This window comes from Ambystoma mexicanum, chromosome 2q, assembly GCF_040938575.1.
Source record: "Ambystoma mexicanum isolate Mex_15411 chromosome 2q, UKY_AmexF1_1, whole genome shotgun sequence".
Taxonomy (NCBI): domain Eukaryota; kingdom Metazoa; phylum Chordata; class Amphibia; order Caudata; family Ambystomatidae; genus Ambystoma; species Ambystoma mexicanum.
In genome coordinates this window covers 1,258,401,185-1,258,417,929 of record NC_090924.1, presented here as the reverse complement: position 1 = coordinate 1,258,417,929, position 16,745 = coordinate 1,258,401,185, and the positions used below count along the sequence as shown (strand labels likewise).

The 16,745-nt window shown below is 45.5% G+C and overlaps 1 protein-coding gene across 1 annotated transcript in view; it reads left to right on the top strand.

Annotated features, from left to right (window-relative positions):
- Nucleotides 1-16,745, top strand: part of NHSL2 (NHS like 2) — a 1,544,548-nt gene that overhangs the window by 460,289 nt on the left and 1,067,514 nt on the right. The gene's annotated exons all lie outside the window — the stretch shown is intronic.

Below are 16,745 nucleotides of genomic sequence, written 5' to 3'. Positions count from 1 at the left end.
AAGCCCACAGAATGTACAAGCGCTGAAGCATAGATACAGTAGACAGACTTCAAGCTATAAGGAAGGTGTGCGTGTCTTAGCACCGATAGAGCATACAGACAAGACGTTACAAGGTTGGTGCAGATGTCCAAAAATTGACTGAAATTAGCTATGGTTTGCAAGTGGTGTTGCCATGAGTGAACAAAGACAACTGAATTTGAGGTGTACAATTTTTTAAAAAAAAGTTTTATTGTGGTGTACGATATACCAATGATGACAAATATTATATATGAAGCAACAATATTTATTTATGACGCACCTGAGTGAGTCCCGGAGAGTCCTGCTTTGCCACAGACGAGCCTGTACGTTCCTTGAACTGGTTTCCCTTCACGGCTCGAGAAGCTAAAACTACGCCCCCCACAAGGTGAAGAATCATATAAGGACTTAATAGTGGGAATTCACTATATTACATGATTATTCATACCCTATTTCTCTCTGTTTAGGCTGTGCAACGCACAATGTGGGAGTTGCTATAAAACTGTGCACGCGCACGCACCGCACGCGCGCACCACAAGCGAGTCCTGGAGAGGCCCGCTTTGTCGCCTCACCGTGGCGTCGCGGCTGCGGAGCCCTCCTGGTGTCATGGTGTCTAATCTCCAAGTGAGGTTGGTGTATGCAAGTGCGAGACAAGAATGATTTGCTTATCCTGAAAAATGGGTATGCCCACGCGCAGCCCTCTAAGGAGCGTGAAAGCTGGGTGCCCGGGGAAATATAGTGAGGCCTCCCTCACATGCTCCACTCCTAGAAGGGGCGGCCCGAAAGATAATGATGTGGGTAATGTGGACATTTGAAAATTTTGTAGTGGCTCGCTATCGGCGTTCCCGGCCCAGACTGGGAATACGCTCCAAAACAGCCATGAGTCCGGAGCATCTGGGATGGAAAAACTCCCTATATCCACTAACTGTGAGGCCGCCCACGATAGCCCTCGAACATTGGAGCAAATTATGAGTTTGCGGGCTGAATGCCCGACGGTGGACTGGTCCATATCAGACATGGCATTACTAGATTCAGTCCCTGTAACAGGGATCCCACTGCAAGGATTACCTAACCCCTGGACCGGGCGGAGGACGGAGGGGATGTTTTGGTAATTGATTTGGATGCAAATGATTCTGTGTTCTCTGACAACCTCCTTCCTGAAAATGTATCAGCCTCCCCAGTAATGTTCTCTGAGAGCAGTATAACTGACTCGCTCTCCGTGACGATGCCCTGGAAGCGTTAAAACCTTTAACCAATAATCAAAGTATGAATACCTCTGTGATAATACATCAGTCTGATAACGGATGGGGAATTGCATTACACTTTATCAATCTTGCGTTAGACTCAATGTCAAGATCCCTGAATGCTTGTGAACTGAAACTAACTGTGCAGAGTGAATGCATGGGCAAAATTATGGAGTGGCAAGCGAACAATGTATGTCAGTGTGTTAAAATATTGGATAAGAGAGTGTCAGCAAGCGAATTGAAGTCCACCATGAACTCAGTGGCGTCTCAAACGGAACGTGTTGTAGATAACAGTAAAATTTGTGGTAATGCCATTAATGCTAACAAAAACTCCAATGTGGTTAAATCAGTAATCCCTAGCTTTGATGATATCATCTATGAAAGTTCTATAGGTGGGTTGGGGCGGGCAGCAGTGGGAGAACATTGCCTGAAAATTCTACCACCTGACCGTGAGGTTGTGCCATGTGAGCAAACAAATGGTAAGAAGGTAGATAGAGGTGAGCCATCTGTCAGCCAAAGAAATAAACATGGTAAGGTAGCAGGGGAAAAAAACCTCAAAAAAACTACTGAAGAACCAACAAATTCCGAAAAATATAGGGAAATCTTCGGTAAAACAGTTCTTTAAGGTAATCTCAGTCCCAAAACGTACCACCATAGCAGCGACCCAGGCCATCAAACAAAAACATCAGGTACTGGCCTTGGAGAAAAGAAACGAGACCCTGAACTTTCGCCCAGTACATGCATTGGAATATCCACCATTAGACAATCTGTTGGTGGAGCTGTCAAAGAAAGATAGTGACATGGGCAAAAGTTTAAATTCAGAGGAGCCCCAAAATGTAAAAGCCCAGTGGAAATCTAATTCTGAGTTAGGGGTTAAAGATTCACCCCTTGAGGTACAGCGGGCTGAAATTAGGAAAGCAGTCGATGCATATATGGCCGAAGTAACCCCATCTCTACTATTGCCACCGCCCAAAACGAGCCTGACTGGAAGCATAAATAACCAACATATGCTTGAAAGTGGCTCGGTGTTGGAAAGAGCGGTGGGGGCAGTGCCAATCTGCCCAAGTAGATTGACCCCTGATAAAACACCCCATGTAAGAGGAGGGACCAATGAGCCCAGGCAGGTGTTTGTAGTCGGTAGTCCCTTCAGGGTGTGGTGTACCCCTCCAATCTCAAGAGCATCCATGAAAAAAGAAAATAACGGTGACCTCTCCCATATCCCGGGGGCAATTATGTCTCTAATTGAGAGTGCCCTGAACAAAATGCAAGGACGTAATTTACAAGCAGTGTTGCTTGTCCCGGCTGATACGACCTTCCATATTGAAGGCAGAGCCTATGAACCCCCTGCTAGGAGCTTGCCTGCAGCGTATCCCCTAGTGTTGGCCTGTAGGAGGCCGCCATGTACACAATATGATCTAAATAGGCGGGCAGTGATGGCAATATTCTCTGAGATCCCACAATTATATGATGTGGTGTCCTCGGATATGTCATTAGTAGAATATTCCTCTAAAGGTCAATTAAATTCAGTACATTTGTGGTTCAAATCCAGAGTTGTGCAAAATGTAATCTGGCAGGCCAAAGAGGAGCTATATATATTGGGATTCCTTCTTTCAACATTGCCAGATAGAATGTCAAGCCCGACCACTCCTAGTCTGTACAGGCGTAGACAGACGGGCTGTATAGGGGATCCCAGGAAAGAAATGGTCTCACATTCCTGTTCAACTCATGTTATGATTAGTAATAGGAGCACTCAGAAGTAATGTGAGGGAGGGGTGGGGGTGGATCAGATAACCCTTGTAAGTTGGAATACCAGGGGTTTCAGCCATCTCATAAACAATGACCACAGTGAACTGAGTAAGTGTGATATTGTACTGTTGCAGGAGACGTGGCTTACCGAAGTCCCCATTTGGGACAATCATGAACTTCATTTGAATCCCGCAATTAAGCCTGTGGTAGGTCGCCCGATGGCAGGGCTCTTAACAGCGATAAAAAGGGGCCGAGGGCTGTCCTCGGAATTGTGGGCTATGCCAAATAAATATATGCTGTTGGTGAAAGTAATGGCCGGTAGAGAAGGCTATGCTCTTCTGAATATCTTCTGGAACCCGATTGCCATGTCTGACGATAATCTTTTTCAAGACCTAAATGCAATTCTAGATCTGGTGGTTTTGGAGCAAAATGTAAGAGCAATAGTAGTGGCAGGTGACCTAAATTTAAAGTGTCTGAGCGATCTTGGTATTAAAAATAAAGTAAGATCCAGAAGGTGAGCCTCTTTAGTGAAAGCAAGAGGGCTGATGGTGCTCGATGGGGCTTTCGAAACTGATATCCCCCCAGCACAGATGTGGAAAAAGGGCGAAAGTTGTTCGGCCATTGACTACATATATGTAAATGAGGCCTTGTGGCCGGCCGTTCCGAACTTCTGTGTGCTTAAATCTGATGTAAGTGACCACAACATATTGAAAGCAAAATGGGGGTGTGAAACGACAGGGGACAGAAAGGATCCTATGTATGTGGAAGGTGCGTGTGTAGTGAACGCGGGTGGGAACAAACTCTGAATGTCGGAGAATGATGTAATTCACCTTGACCGACTGTTGAGAGTAGGCCTACCTGATTATGCCATACTGGTTGGGAATGTTACTAATGCTCAACCTGACCTATTTCAGGTGTGTCAGCCACAATCCAGCAAAAGAAGGCAAACAACATCACATCTCCATGTCTATGACAAGGAGGTGAAAGAAAGAAAAGCTAGACTTCGTGCTGAACTTAGATCTGTTCAAAACGCTCCGGCTAATGTCAGGCAAACTCTAGCCACTAGGCTGAAAACATCCTATAGAAACTGGGTTAGAGGTCATCGTGTGGCTCTGTTCCAGGAGGATGGAGCGAATATGTTAAAAATATTAGCGGGAAGAATATTGCGAAAATGTTGTCTGCCATAAATTATTCTGTTGTTACTCCACAGCTTGTCTTGCAGGCGAGTGCAGTGCAAACTCAAACGTGGGTTGCCCACTTCACGCAGCTCTATGCACGTCCGGTCTCCGAGGAGGTGTCCGAATATCGCAGACCCTCGCCGGCTTTCCATTTCGATTTTGATTTAGCAAAACAGCCAGTAACTCAAAGGCAAGGGGGCCTGATGGCCTATCTAATTTTGAGCTGAAAAAATTCCCTGAATTATGGGCATCTGTATTGTATAAAATCTTCCAGACAGTAAATGTATCTCAGAGGTTGTCCAGTTCATGGACGCAGGTGATCACTATCCCTATATATAAAAAGGGGGATAGACAAGACCCGAGCAGTTATAGGCCCATCTCTCTGTTCGATGTACCGGGAAAATTGTACTGTCGGTCAATCTTGAGGAAACTACAGACATGGGTTATGAGAAAAACACTATCCGACCCACTACAAACCAGTTTTGTAAAGGGACTCGGAACTATTCCGAACATACTAACATTGAATTTGATTAAAGCGCAGCAGGCTGAACGAAAGCAACCCCTGTATATGGGGTTTATCGACTTTAATAGGGATCTGCCATTTCTAAAATTGGAAGCACATGAGTGCCCTGCCTCACTCCTGTCTCTCATAATCCTGTTCCACTCAAAAACATCTATGAGAGTCCGCATTAGTCTATATGGGAAGCTATCGCCGGAAATTGTGACCCAGCGTGGCTTAAAACAGGGGTGCGCATTGGCAGCGTTCCTGTTTAATTTTTTTATTAGTGATTTGGGACATGAATTTGTGAATTGCAAGGGGGATCCCCCGAGGATTGGTGTTCGGCAAATTCCTTATATGCTATATGCGGACGACCTTGTACTACTATCAAAAACCCCACAGGGTCTACAACGAATGTTAGCAAGGCTGGGGGATTATGTTCAAGCAAACAAATTGAAGATTAATGTTTCCAAATCCCAAGTAATATCTTGTAGTGCCACTTTGGCGCCTCAGAGTCTCCACCCCTCGCTATCATGGTCGATACAAGATATTAAATTGGCAAGGGTGTCCAACTATAAATATCTCGGGGTTGAGATCACTAATAGGCAATTTAGGAGTGATGAGGTGGCACATGGTCGGAATAAACTACAGCATTTAATTTCCCAGTCTAGAATTTTAATTTAAAAATTCAGCATATTCTCCCTAAAGCATGTGGTGTCCTTCTATAAAATGAAAGTGGTACCGATCATGCTTTATGATGTTAAGGGGAGGTTACCCGAGAAACAACATTCCTGGGAGGCGGTGGAGTCAAGGTATTGGAAGGAGATTCTAGTCTTTCCTAATATGGTTCTGATTGCGTTTATACGCTATGAATTTGGGCTGCAATCCCTTTATTCACAGGCCTTGTGGAGACAATGCGCCTTTCTTCGCAAGTGTCTGCTAGGCGTAAATAGTGGAACTATCCTAGAGGTTCTTGGTCCTGCTTTTCTAAAATCTACAAATGCATTCCCTAAGATCTGGCGGAACTGTGTGCTGGACTACCTGGTTGAGGCTCTTGTCACATTGGAGCTGTTGACTCTGAACACCCAGAGCGTGCGAAAGTGAAGACCTTTCAAGCGGACTAGGCTAGGACCCTATCTAAGTGCACGCACTATAAAGATTTTAATATCTGGTCTTTTGGAGTAAAGTGTTGTGGAATGATGGCCCCGTGCTTAGTGAAATTCCTGTCGCCATTGATTCGGACTGATTTCCTAAGGTTTAGATTCAACTTATGGGGCACCCGCAATGTCTTGTGTAGGCGGAAATTGATCTCTATAGATTGAAATTACTGCAGATACTTCTTAGTAGCAGACCAAAGGGAAACTCTTCAACACCTGTTGGTGGATTGTGGTGCTCTAATGAATGATCTGGCAAGATACTTTCAGAATGTGTTTGCTATTCACACTCAGGTCCCAAAAGAGAAATATGGCAAATGCTGTTTTCGAATCCAAGAGAAAGGGTACAGACTGTGATAGTGCAATTTCTAAGATTGGTACTACCACATGGAGAAGAAATCTAACAAGATTCTGGGAGATAAGACTAATAGCACAGATTGGTGGTGTGTGTTCCCATCGAGAATGTGGTTTAGGTCAATGGTTATGTATCCCTTGTGATGTTGTCTTCTTTAGTGGTCTTACCTGGTTATTGTTATCGTTCTATCGTTTTATTATTATTATTTTTTTACTGGAGGGGTATGTAATTGTGTGTGTGGGCACGATATTTTATTGTATATAGTATTAAGTTAGGCTGCGACCTAATAAGAATGAAGTTAATCTCTACCCTTGTATTATGTATTTTGTGTTGTCCAGTTGGAGTGTGAATTGGTTTTATTTTAAGTATATTGTAAGTTATGTACGGAAAACGATTCTTTTGTATGTGCTTAAATATTTGAAAAGTTGCGCTGCCACTAAACCAAATAAAAGAAAAAAAAATGTAATTTATTATAATAATTGGTTATTTCGAACACGCTTAATACCAAAAAGGTTTCTAAGCACGAATCCAGGATTCAAACCTGTGTTGCTCTGTGTTGCCACTGAGCTATACTACCAGAGCTACACTAGCCAGTTAAACCATGAGTGATCTATTTTGTTCTCAAATAGTTTACCCTGAAAACTAATTCACTCGTAGGGGCTGGTACTGTTGAAATATTTAGGGACTGAAAATTTAATTTTTAAGGGATTAAACGAGTTGTCTTGGATCACACACTTTAGTTAAATGGTGATGCTGGGATTTGAGCCCAAACCTCAATGTATACATTTACCACACCGTTTCCCAGTTCTTGTTGGACATCAAGCTCAAATCAAATGTGAATGTTTGATTTTCATGAACTAAAATAATTCCCTGTTTTGTGGACTTGACTTGTAAAGTACACAAATCACATGTTATCCCAACAGGACATTATTTTTTACAACTCTTATTTAAACATGTTATGCAAAAAAGTCGAAGGATTCTGTTTTAACTTTATTTTCTCCATAATAGGGGGTATTCAGGTTTCAGAATACTAATTGATATGAGCCAAAACAATGATATGGATTTTACCACTGTATTTCCAAGCTTTAAATACACCCAACAAAGGTAACTGTAAAATGAAAGTATTAGGTCTGGGCAAATGTTCTCAGAAGTGTTCTGCTGGCTCAGCTGAATCCGCGAGAGTTGGGTTAATTTGCAGGTTGCTGCAGATTTGTCTTCCACCCGAAATCTGCCCAAATCACGTTTAAGAACCACAAATCAAAACTTCAGGGAGGTTAGTGAGAAGTTCAGGTGGATTCAGGCTGCCTCATGGGAAAATAATATACACAAAATAACTTGCAAGCCTTCAGGGAGGGAGATAAAGGTTAGGGTAAAGAGAGGGGTCAGCTGAGGCTGGGTGGGGGTTAGCAAGAGAAAATTGAGTCCTGTGAATATGTGAATGTTATCCAAATAGGAAAGCATATGAAACCATTTAGGGGTCGCCATGGGTCACATCTACGTCTCCTACAGTCTCCCTTGGGTCTCCCTTTCTACCCCTAAAAAAATATTTTTAAAAACTTTTTTTTTAATTTGTAATTGCAGCTCCTGTGCTGTGGCCAGCAGCTAGTGGCTCTTTGTTTCTGGAGTGGCTGGTTTTCTGGCAGCTATACCCCGTAAGATAGCTCAGTAGGCAGAGGGCTCAATGTGTGTGTGAACTGCAGGTTGCAGGTTCGACTTCCAGCAAGGTCAACTCAGCCTTTCTTCCTGCTGCAGTTGACAAATGAGTACCAACACAGGTTGGGTGATATTGTATGTATATTTGTTCTATATGAAGCGCTTAAGCGTAAGTGCTATATAATAACACATCATTATCGTTTGGCCTTGGACGTCTGCTTGCATTCAGAGTAATTTGGTAATATGGGCCTATATGCACTGATATCAATGATACATATGGTGATCCATTGCTGTATGCAAGGTATATCGCTTTACAGTGATACCACAAACATATTTTTCATCGTGTACCTAGAAACAATGCTATGTAATGCCACTTCCTGTTTTGTAAAAGGGTGAAAGGTCGTGTTCCATCACTTCGCGTGATGTCACTTCGGGTTGGGGTCAAATGACATCACTTCATGTGATGTCATCAGAGGTCAAGGGTCATGTGATGTCACTTCTGCTACACCTGGCATTTTGTTGAAATGACGTCCCTGCATTAAACTATGCAGGAAGATATCTCAGTAGATTTATGCCTCTACTGCAGAGATCTACATGAAACCTGCAGGTTCTAGGATTGCATCTGGATAAGAAGAACCCAGCCTTCCATCCTTCTCAAGTTTGCCAAATTCAGAAAGTTGAAGTGGGGTATTGTAAGATTGCATGCCAGACCAGCAGAGGGAAGTCATATGTCAGGCATGCCTGGGTCTGCTTTTCATCATTCAGAGGTCAGCACATCATGCATTATTGAGCTTTACATATTACAATATAGGATACTCATGAAAGACAAGGACCTCTGAATAACGTAAAGGGCTTTGGGAGGATTCAGTCTTGCTTTTGGGATTTCAGGATGTTTCATCTTAGCCTTCATCCACAAAGACTACTAAGGTAATTTAGGTAATTTTATTAGTCTATGGGTGCAGGTCAATGACCCCAGAAAGGCCAGCAGGGCTGAGGCACAGACTGTCACATTTCAAGCGTTCATGATGTAGACTCTGGTATTCCCCTGTAGGACAACAATCTTATGAGCTCTTTCTCTGGCAAAACACATAAGATATACCAAAATTAATAGGACTATGGGCACAGAGAGCTACATACATGCTGCAGCACTGATGAATGCAAGGGGACTGGCAAGCACATCATTTGTGCTGCAGCACCAGCCCCCCTGGTTATGTGAAAGCCACCATTGTGAATAAGGTGACCTGTGCATTTAGTAATGCAAATAGAAAATGCATCATCTACAAATATTTTTCTTTGCATTATATTTTGTGACTTTTCCACTGTCATTTTTTTAACAATTACAATGTTTTGTCAGGTACAAACAAAGAGTTAAGGTACGCGCCATTAGTAATTTAGTGATTCCGGCATTTATTTGCCGTACATGCCTGAACTACTGGCAGGTCAGGCCTGCTGGTAGATCACTGCCCCAGTTGCAAACTTGTGTTTCCCCGGTCTGGAAAAAAGCCACGGTTCCAGACTTTCTATTTCTGAGCTCTTTTCTCCTTTTTCTCCCTCTCTGCGATTTCATGGGCTCCACATTGTCCATCTCCCTCTCTGCACATCCTCATTTCTCCTCTCTTACTCTCCAGTCCTGAGCTACCTCCCACAGCCCTCTAAGGAGTTGGGTCTTCATAGGGACTTTTGTGGAGGCCACTGGTCTGAGGCTCTGCCATCAATAGGATACTTAACACAACATGTACATATCAGAATGCAACTTGAAATGCCATTTAGTGAGTCGCTGATTCCGTCGGACGCTCCATACATAAAGCATGGCTCGTCAATTTTACCCGCCACTCTCAGGAATAGGCAAACTGAGATGTCTGTACTAAGCAAAGTAGAAATATGCTTTATCCAGATGTGTGCAACCTTAGGCTTTGCAGATATGTAGCACTACAATTTCTATCAGCCCTAAACAGCATAGTCATTACAATATAACGTAAGTGGCCTTGTATAGTGCTCTTCTGCCGCTGTTGGTGGCCTCGTCTCGCGTGGCTGTGTAAGAAACCTGTGGTGTTGATAGGATCCGGTCAGAAGTACCCGGTTCCTGAGTGCCATTCTGCTTTTTCGGGGTTTGGCGGAGGCACCTGGGAGTATGTTATCCACAGGGAATAATCCAAGATTTGAAGGTCTGCAGCGCTTTGCATCAGTTTAGCCGCTTATACGGGAGAGTGAGTGTGGTTAAAGAGGAGAAGTTACGTGTGGTTTCATTGGTGCTGATGCACTAATGACTAGGCCTGTGATGGCCGTCTTTGGGGGGTTTGTGTGTGTAGTGTAAGGTGCTAGGATAGACAGTAAGAGTCATATGGTTAGTCGGTGGAAGAGGAGGAATTCTTGTGAGGCAAGACAACCTGCAGCCCAGCATTCCTACCCCTGTCCATTTGCAGAGAGGTCACATGTCTCCAGTTCACAATTCCACCAGTCAATCCTCTCGCCATCACTCTCTTTGCCTCTGTCTCAAATGGATAAATTGTATCCGTGGGGAACAGAATCAGTCACCTGCACATCAGGGGTGATGGCAACTCCTGCCATTACCACGTGATTCCTGCTGAAGGTTATGGGAGACATTAGCCATTGGGGCGGGATAATGGGAGTCCAACACTTCTTGAGGGCCACAGGTTCCCAACCCGTTTATTCAGTGCACTTTTTCTTGTTTACACTATCACTGGAGGTCACGGTGCACTCGGAAAGGCTGAACTGTGCGCTTCACTGTGGGCCTGATTTTGTACTGCAAAAATGACTATGCGCTGACTTTGCACGGACTTTGTACGGCTAAAATACACTTTGCACAGTTCCATGAATCAGGATTTGTGTCGGCAGTCCAAAGTCACTTTTCAGCAGTGCAAAGTCACTTTGAACCGTGCAAAAATTCCATGAATCGGGTCCTGTATGTTTAAAAATGATGCTGCAAAATGAACCGTTTTTAATTTGTCTCATTTAATGAGAGTACTTTCCCAGAGGGAAACCCTTCCCTCCCATCTTGTTTTGGGTGATAGGGTTCACTTGGTCTGATAGGGAGCTGGTTTGCCCCCTTTTTCCAGGGATATTTTTGGTCCCCTGCCCAGCCCTATTCACAGCCATAAACACTGACTAGATCTCAGGAAAGACACAGAATGTGGCCATTGTCTTGGACATGCACAGGGTTCTCAAAGAAGAGCCACGGGAGCGTGGCCACGAACTTGCCACCTAAGAGCAGTAAGACTGGTGCTATAGGTTCGAATCCCAGCAGGGCCACCTCAGCCCTTCATCCTTCCAAGGTCTATACACCCAGCACAATGCACACTTATTACTGCAGCACTTAGAGGCAGGCGGAATGCAGCATGAAGCGCTATATAAAACATAATATTGTTATGCCAGAACAGACTCATGTGAAAATAAAGAGCAGCGCATCACTCTGTAAGAACTATTTATAGGTTTCGAAAAACACCCTTGTTTTAACTGCTGTCTACCTAGAGAACTGCCAGGTGGCGTTGGGGGGTGGGGCGGAGAAGTGTACCCGGAAAGCTGCCAAATATTTCGATGTTTCTGCATCTTTTCGTTTTGAAAGCAAGATGCCTTGCCTTCAAATATTCATTCATTTGCATTATATTATTCACAGGGGTAACAGAACCCTCGCAGCTGATCAGCCGAACAACCCCCTCGCACATGTTCACTGTGTGCGTGCTACATAATATATTGCGGTGCCGTCCACGGACTCATTTCCGGTGAAGCGGCGCGCGGCAGCCACGCTCGTTTTAATGGATGCACTGCTTCAAACTCCTGAGCTGTCGCCATCTGTTCTGTGCTCCACTTTCACAAATGCAAATTAAAAAAAATAAAAACAGAACTCAAAACGGTGTCCTTAATGTTCTGTGCCGTTTGCCACTCGGGGACAGGCTTGTGCAATGTCCTGGAGAGCCTGACTGGAGAATTTACTTCGAGATTATCGGCACAAACCTCACCCTGATCAGCACAACCCAACTCAACATGCTATCACGCTGCTACACTGTTATCTGGAGTCTCGCGACCCCCCCCCCCTCCTGCTCCCATCTTCAAGATGTCATGTTCATTAAGAGCTACTTCTGTATAGTGTAGCATTGCTCACTGGAATCAGTCAACACTTATTCCCCATAGACTGGACAAGGGAAGGAGTCACTATTGAGTGATAATGGCCCGTTGCGAAGCCCAGGCCCATCGTCCTGGGAAGGGCAATTGCCCCATCCATAATGATCCTTCCCAAAGGGTATAAGTCCATTCTCTCACTGTAGCACTAGCATTTTATGCATGTGGGGTCTGTTGAAGCAATAACCTGGGCATTTGTCCATTTACTATGCCATATGCATCACCAATTTCTCATTCTTGTAAGCCCCTTTTCCTTCCCCTACAGTAAGGTGCTGAATGAGATATTTTCCTTTTGTTTGGCATAACAAGGCCGCAGATGTATTTTCCCATATAGACAACCACAGCAAACAGATATTGAAAATAGCACCAAAGGAGTGGGTACTGCTCCCCATCCTGCTTCCCCCTTTTTCCCATGTCCATCATAGGCCCAACTCCCCCAAGACCTTCGAGTCTGAGAACTGCCTGCCCTTGCAGGTATTTCCGGACTGGGGGAGCGCCGTTTGCTGGGGGGAAGCTGAGCCCTTATTGCTACTGCCAGACACCCCCGCAGTTTTAGGCTCCCAAAAGGCGCTGGCCAGAACGAGCGAAGCCCCTTCCGGTTTAGCAATGGCTCATTCAGAGTCTGTCTCTTATCATTGGTCGCCACAACACCGCCACGCCAAGGTGGGTTATCGCCCACCGTGGCTTCCCCCTTTCCTTGCTCATAATTCCAGTAGTTTGGTGCACACATTCTAGAAAAATAATTCCATTCCCAGTGCCGATAAATGCACTCAGTCTCTGAAGTAATACTACGTGGATTTGAGGTTGATCAATCCATGTCTGATGTGCTGAAAGCCCCTTCCTTTGCAGAATTTAGCCATAGCACAATTCAACTTCCTCCTTGAATTCTCCACGGAGGTGTGGCTCTCTGCACCCCTCCATTCCTGCCTCAGAGTGATTTCCGACCACACGATCTCGGTCTCCCCCATTTGTGCCGACAACTCCTGTAAAGAAGACATCATTTCCCTCAACAAGTTCCCTCTCCCTAAACTAGTCAGATCATTGCCCCTGAGGTGTACCACCAGCACATCGGGCCTCCTCTGCTTACCCAGCAGTTTGTGCATGTTCCCCTGTAGTTGTGACCATTTTATACCCATGCCATTGCACCCGGTAGTCCCTGGCGGTCAACTCCTCCTGCTTGGACGTCCAGCTTGCCCAGGCCCTTGACACAAATGAATGGCCCACCACCCAGACGGATCGTCGCCTTCCTTTTGCCGTCGCTACTAAAGAGGAGATTAGGAGTAAATCCGTTAGTACTACATTTTTCCCGGCCTGATATATCTTTTAAAGCAACCAGATTTCCAACCTCCTATATGCTTGATAGCCTCTGCGCCTAATCCTATCCCTGCTGCTGATGTGGCTGCCCATATCCTAAAGGAATGGGTCCCGTACACCCCCATAGAAAACCCAGCCTTCTCCAGCACCATGTCCATCACTCTCCTGAACTGAAAACGGCTCAAAGCTGAACCGTCACTATGCATTAGGAATGGCTCCCCGCTTCCTGTGAGGAGCCTCCACTACAGATAAGTGGTTACACACCCAACCGGACAAACCGGCCTGGCCTGGGTCCCTCCCAGTGTGATGGTTCTGCCCTTTCCCTTCTGGTCAGTCTTGGATTTTCTAATAAAAATGTACACCTGGTCACCCTTTATACATACATCGCTCATCCTCAGGAAACCAAATCCCTTACCTTCCTTATTAACGGTCAACAACTCGCTTACCCTTAGAGGCCCGAAGAATGCCAGTGAAAAGGCTGCTGAAAATAATGCCCTTGCTTTGTGTTGTTGTGCCCAAATCCTCTCCTGGTCGGTGGGCGCCGGGCTGCTGGAAGAGCTGCAAGTGCTCCTGTGCCAGGCGCCCGCTGCTTATGAAGCCCTTGCTCCGCCCCTTTCCATTTTTGGCCCTTCGCAGGCTTTTGGTGCGCTTGGCACTTCTTTTTGAATATTCCGCCCTCTCCCCTGCCCACGAGGGGGGGGGAAGAGAGAGAGCGGAAGGAGGAAGGACCCTGCCCCGGTTATGGGGGTGCCTCCTCCATTTTCCCTGTGTGTTTCCGTTGTCACCTTCATACAAGTGTTTGCGGTCAATACCAGAGAATATTGCCTGCATTCTTAGCATTCTGATTGGCTAAGAGGAGGTCAATAAAAACCGTTATTGTGAGGCATCGGCCTACATTTGACTCATGAGCCCTCACTTCAGATGCGGGGGCCCAAAGAGAGGAAAGGAGCGCAGCTGTTGACTCTGGAGCCACTTGAGAGTGCCAGCACTTTCACCCCTCCCGTCCCTCCGTCAGCCAATCATCCGTTGTGAGGGAGCTCCAGCTGATGGCCTGCATCCATAGTTGCAAACTGTATCCTCAGCAACTCGATTGGCTGATCCATGCCCAAACGTCCCAAATAATGTGCTGACCTGGCATTATAGCCGCCACTGAGGACTAGACCAGCTGCGCTGCATCGCGCTCCACACACTGCAAGGCCCTTTAACCAGGAGAAGGACATTTAGCAGACAGAATAGCCCGAAGAAAAAGGGCTGCAATACTTTTTCAAAAGTTACCCCCATTCAAGGCAGTGTGCTCTAATTACACAGGGAGACACATTGGGATCTTGGGACAGGGAGCCTATCAGATATTTATATTTATTTGTTTTGGGGGGTGCCATCATGCTGCCAGGCATCCCCGTCAGAACACCATTGAAGCCCGGCAGCCAGAGGTTTCGAATTGAGTTGTACTATGCATGTGTCTAGAAGGATCCGTTTGCATGGGCAGAAATATATCCCCTATATCCACTTATGGGGCATTCGGCGGAGGCCCTTCTTACCTGAGCTGGATCTTGAGGACTGCGGTAGCTGGGAATGTGTGGGGCCTTAAGGGGCCCTGTGCCCATATATCTGTGAGGGTTCACCAAGTTGAGCATACTATTATTCTAGGAGGTTTTTGAAAAAAAGTGTTTTGAGATTCGTCTTGAAAGTTCTGTGGGCCTGTGAAGGCTGGAGAGGCACATTTATGAGCAGGGCACCTTGCACTTGATCCTCCATTCCTCCATGTTTTGCCCACATGAAGTCCTTACGGTTCATGGTGAAGGCATGGCTGGATCCATGGTCTCCTGCCGGGGTGCAGTGGTTTGGCAGATTCGTGAGGTGCCCTAAGCCATCGCCCGGATGGTCTGTGAATTGGTTGCACTGTCTTGACCCGGGTCCTGTATTCTAGGGATGAAATATGCTGAACCATCTTCAAACCCAGTGGCAGACTAAGGGCCTCAGTACACTGAAGGAGGTAACCATGGCGCTATTAGCGCCATGGTTGCCGCTGGTAATTTACCGATCCCGCCATGGTGAATGGCGGAATTACCGCTCCATTCCAAGGTTGGCGGGGTGGTAATTCCCCATTCACCATTGGCCCTTCCCCATTCCCATTTGAACCCCATAGGGCTCAATGGGAATGGGGAAGGCGGCAATTACCCGCAAAGGGACCTTGGAGGCAATTACGGTACCGCAATTTGCGGTACTGTAATTGCCTCCAAGGTCCCTTTGCGGGTCCTGTCCTTAACGGCTGGTAAAACCAGCCGTTAAGGTAGGGACCAGCAAAGGGACCTCGTAGTAGGGCGGTAAGGGATTACCGGCACCGGTGCCCTTACCGGTGCCCTTACCGGTGCCAGTAATCCCCTACCGCCATCAATGTAATGAGGCCCTAAATCTTGATTTGTTGCAGTTTAATGATCTGCATAGATGAAAGACCAGATATATGATGCTGACGTAGTGGAATTTCGCAATTACTAATGATGTCATGGTTTCTACATGGTGTTATGAAACTGCCTGAACGTACAATGAGGCAGATTCGAGGAGTGGAGTGGGAGCTGTTGTATATCGTTGAACTGGTTTAGACATACTGAGAGCAGTTTTCTTCTTGCTGGAGACATTTACATTTCGTATAAAAAGAAAACGGTTCCAGGAAGAGATCGAGAGTTTGTTCTTATCATCCAGTAAGCAGAGAGTGGATCGAGGACGAAATTGCTGAGGCAAGACAGCAGCTTCCAGAAGGAGTGCATACATGCTGATGAATTAAAGATGACTTTTTCCTTCCTTGGGCAATAAAGATGGGCAGTATAAATAGTAATTTTGTGATACCTGATGCAGAAAGACATCCACGTTGTCCACGGATTAGATGTTGTAAATCAACATACCTTTGCCACGTTTATGATTGCATTTTGTTCATAATCATATTGCTCTCACTCACAGTTCGCATATCCTACTACTTTGATGTACATGGAGCTAAGACTCCAGTGAGTCTTCCTGAGCAAAAAGGAAAGAGCAATTGTGGCAACTACTAGGCACCCAAGACCCTACGTAGGTATTCCTGTTCCAAAGAAAGATGGCCAATTACCTGAGTCTGAGATAAGTGCCATTAGCAATCATTCTCATGCAAGAAAGGTTGTAGAAATTCTGTTTGGACACAAAAAACAGGCTTGGAAAGACAAGCGGTTTACGGTCAATGTGCTTATTCAGTTAATGCATAAAAAAACACCTGGTCCTGTGATAAATGACCCAAAGGTAATCGCAAGAAAGCAAACACACATGGAGCTTTTGAGAGACATTTTTATGCCTAAATGGGCTACTGAGCAGATGAGACGTTCTGAACTTTCTCCTACCCAGGGAACATTGACAGGTGTATACCGTCTATTGATAGATGTGCCCATGATCGATCCAGAAAGAAGAAGTTATACACTTCATGAT